The 4,479-nt window shown below is 23.2% G+C and overlaps 1 long non-coding RNA gene across 1 annotated transcript; it reads left to right on the forward strand.

Moving 5' to 3' along the window:
• The first annotated feature begins 6 nt into the window (after positions 1–6).
• On the forward strand, positions 7–855 carry LOC111534201. Its single transcript, XR_002729046.2, has 2 exons — positions 7–649; positions 761–855. It is a non-coding gene; the product is annotated as an uncharacterized LOC111534201 (long non-coding RNA).
• The last annotated feature ends 3,624 nt before the right edge of the window (positions 856–4,479 follow it).

A 4,479-nucleotide genomic window follows, 5' to 3' on the forward strand; every position in this document is an offset into this window, starting at 1 on the left:
AAAAAATAAATAATCTTGAAGAAGGTATTACTAACAGTGTTAATGTAAAAAATAATGAAGTAACAGATGGTGATGTTAATAACAATAACTTTAATTTGCTTGAAATAATTAATAATAGTAACATAATTATAAATAAAACGATTACTAAACCTGTCGAAATTGTAGATATAATTACATGTATATTTGTTTTTATTAACGCGGATTCTGGTAATATTACTGAAGAAGAAAAAAATAATACGTGATCTTACATTATATATTTTAAAAACAAAAGAAAATTATTATTTTAATAATATTATAAATAATAAAAAATATATATTTAAGTATCGTAATAATGTAAAAGATGCTATTATGTTTAGTGAATTATCAATCAGAAAAAATGAAAAAAAACGACATTATTGTAATAGGGTTAGTGTTAAGTAAAGATATATCTATGAGTAGTGTACAGATAGATATTCATAATTTATATGATTTAAAAAATTATTTAAATAATAAATATACTAATAAACAATTTAACATGAATATTAAAATTTTTACTTTTTATTGGATATATGAAGTTTATGTTTATGGTTCAATTTTTTTAAAAAACAAAGAGTTTCATCATATTATCCGAGAATATAATGGTGTCTATCAGTTACCGTACGATGTCCAGGTATTGTGCATGTGTGTTTATGGGTTTATATGTATATGTGTACGTATATGTATATGTATATGTATATGTGTACGTATATGTATATGTATTTTTTTTTTTTTTTTTTTTTAGTGGGAAAGCAAACCGCTTTGGGGATTTTACCTCTATATCATTCAAGATAGCATCGAAAGTAAATACAATGAAGAAATTGTGAAGAACTTAAAAAACGAAGGAATAAATGTAAAATTGTGCATATTCAAAATTTCTTTTATGTCATCTTCCAACAAATTAACATTAAAGTCTTCACAGCACAATTTAGACATAACCGATTTAAAATATTCAAATAAAAATATGTTTATGAATCTTATATTTTTAATTGAAAATTGTCACTTAACTTATTTTAATTTTTTAAATACAGAAAATATAAAAATAACACAAAGAAATAATTATTTATGTATTCAATTTTTTAAAACGAAATTATCGTTCCCATCATTTACTCTCAACACTCCTTTATTAAATGATGCTTGGTTAAAAGATGTTTTATCAAAAAAAACACTGTTACCTTTTAACGACTACTTTTACAAGTTTTGAAAATTTTAACACTTGCTTACACGAAAATTATTACATATTTTGATATTTACGCATTTTATACTTACCCTAAAGTGTCAATGTTAGTGCATTATAAACGTGTCGTCACTATCTATATATCTACATATATACATATATACATATATACATATATAGACAAACATGATCGATCAGTTATTATGGCTTATCTCATTTCTTATTTTTTCATTTTATGTAACAAAATTAAAAAGTAACTCAAGCTTTATTAATATATAAATTTAACTTTTTAAGAAAAAAAAAAAAAAAAAAACATATTTTTTTTTACCACTTTTTTTTACATTTTTATCATTTTTTTTTTTTTGTGTAATAATATACGTGTATACATCCATATATACAACTATAGAACTACACATCTATATAAATTGAAAACAATTTTTAATATCGATTTTGATTTAAAAAGTTTTTAACAAAAATGAAGTTAATAAGTGAGTAACTTATCGAATGTTTATGTGAAAAAAAATAAAAAAAAAATAAAACTTTTATAATATTTAATAAAATAAAAAAATAACCATATTCAGTTGTTATTTCAAATATATATGTATAACAAAAAAATAAAAATAAAAAAAAAGAAAATTTGTAAAATGTATTTATATTTTAACAATGACATAAAAATTTGGGGTCTTCTTTTTTTTTAATTTTTTCTTTAGCATGTCTTTATAACGATGTTCACCGTGTTAAAAAATTATTATCACTGTTGTAAACTTTCGTTATATCTAATTTTTATATTTCTTTATATTTTCTAAAAAATAAGGAGCAAAAAATATATAAAAAAACATGTCGTACATATATATGCATATATGCGTAGACATATGTACATATATGAGTACACTTTTTTTTTTTTTTTTTTTTTTTTTTTTTTTTTTTTTTTTTTTTTTTTGTTGCTTGTAACTAATAGATTAACGCATAGTATAAGCGTACCCCCAAAATAAATTTACAAAACTAGTAACATTTGGATGAGACCTAAAATGTGCAATTACTTACATACTTATTTTTGCAATAGCATAATATTTATTGTCGAACTATAGCACACACACGCATGTACTTTATTTTTTCTTTTTTTTTTTTTTTCTTTTTTTGATGACTGATTTTTTTTTTGAGTTTATCAGAAATGCTATTTATTAAAAGTAAGAATGTTACTATTACTATTTTGGCGACTTACATTTTTTTTTTCATTTTTATTATACAAAAAATTAGTTGTTATATTTCTTTTGGTCGAAGAATGTTTGGAAAGATTATTAATTGAAGAAGAATCGATATTTTTATTTTGTTTTTCAATTATGTTTGCTTTTTTTAAATTCATGATGTATTGAGCTTGTGTTTCTTTCATATAAATAATTTTTTTTTTTACATCTAGTGGATTTTGTGATGGGAATCTAAGATTTATTTTTGGTACACTATTAGTTACTGCTTTGTTAGAATCGAATGTGGTGCTAGTACTGTTACTGCTCATACTTTGTAAGACATTGTTATTATTCATACTACTATTAGTTGTATTAAATATTTTTTTTTTAGATTGGATATATTATTTATATTGCTTTCATGGGGGGGTGTTCAAATTAGGTATACCGTTATTATACTTACTCGTGTTCATACTGCCATTACCAGTACCATTACCAGTACCATTACTATTGCTAGTACTATTATGATGGTGTACATCTTTATTTGTTTCGAATTTATTTGTTAACTGTTTTATGAGTGGTTTATTTTTTAAGTACGACTTTGGTGGAATGTTTATGGATGTGTCTATTTTGGTTGAGTTTTTTGTCTGTTTCAACAATGTTACTTTTACTTCTCTTATCGATAACTCTCTTATCAATGATCCTCTTATCAACAGTATCATTTCCATTATTATAAACCATTCCTAAAGCATTTTCAGTTGACTTTTCTCTTTTTTGTTTATAGTTTACGTTCATATTAGTACGTTCATTACCTTGCACTTGCACTTGTGGCATTGTATATTTGTTTAGTGTGTTTCCTTTATCTGTTTTTGTTTCGTTCACATTTGTTATTGGTGTTGTATAATTTTTTATTTGTTAGTGTTGTATTAGTGTTGTAGTGTCTGGTGTTTTGTTCAAGACAATGTTGTGTTGGTACTTTTGAAGAATTTTCAATTTTTTATTACCATCAGAATAATGGTAATTGTAACTTTGTTCTCTATTATTACTGTTACTTTTATTGTTATATTCTTTAGAATTGTTGAAATCGCTTTTTAAAGTACGATCAGTATAATTATTACCATTCGTTGGGTTTGCTTCTTGTTTATAACTTCTTCTTGTTATATGTTCATCACTAGTAGTGAAATTTTCTGAAAAATTGTCATTTTTTTTTTTATCTACTTCATTTTTAGATTGGTATATACTTTGATATCGCATATCGTTTTTATATTTATTTTTAATTTGGTCATATAATTGTGCTGTATTGGTTGGACGTCCGTGACTTGCAGTATCATCATAGTTTGCAGTTCTGTTCTGGTTTGTAGTTCTGTTCTGGTTTGTAGTTCTGTCCTGGTTTGTAGTTCTGTCCTGGTTTGTAGTTCTGTCTCCATGACCTGTTGTAGCAATAGTTTTATTGATAATATTATTTCTGTTACCCATCAGATACATATTGTTATCATCCTGTATGTAATTAAAACCTTTTAAATATTTATTTTGTTCATCAATGTCATTTATTTTATTATTATTAATTTGTATATTCATAAATAATAAATTATTTTCTTGATTCCCTTTTCTTGTTCCTTCATGAAAACTAAGAATTCTTTGATTGTTTTCCATTTGGGGATTTAAAAAATTATTTTTTTTATTATCATCCAAAGTAGAAGAAATATTATAAACAGAATGATATTTATTTTTTAAAACATTTAAGTTTATATTTTCCATTGTTTTATTTCTTAAAAATATATTATTATTAATATGAGTAACACTTTCTTTTTTTTTTTTTTGTTTCTTCTTCGTTACTATCTACTTCATCAGTAGGTACAGATGTTGTATCATAATAATCATTACCATCGTATATATCTTTATTTAAAATGTTTGTTTTTTTTCTAGTTCTTTTTATTTCATCTTCAAAATAACATCTTTTTTTCACATGTTTTTGTTTCCCCCACTTTTGTATGTATTATATCTCTTTCATTAGATTGTTTATGTTCTAAATTATAAACTTGGTCATATGAATTGTAGTTTTTTTTCTACTAACCTTTTATACTTTTCTTCATTTTGCATATGTTT

This window comes from Piliocolobus tephrosceles, unplaced genomic scaffold (assembly GCF_002776525.5).
Source record: "Piliocolobus tephrosceles isolate RC106 unplaced genomic scaffold, ASM277652v3 unscaffolded_20958, whole genome shotgun sequence".
NCBI classification, from domain to species: Eukaryota; Metazoa; Chordata; class Mammalia; order Primates; family Cercopithecidae; genus Piliocolobus; species Piliocolobus tephrosceles.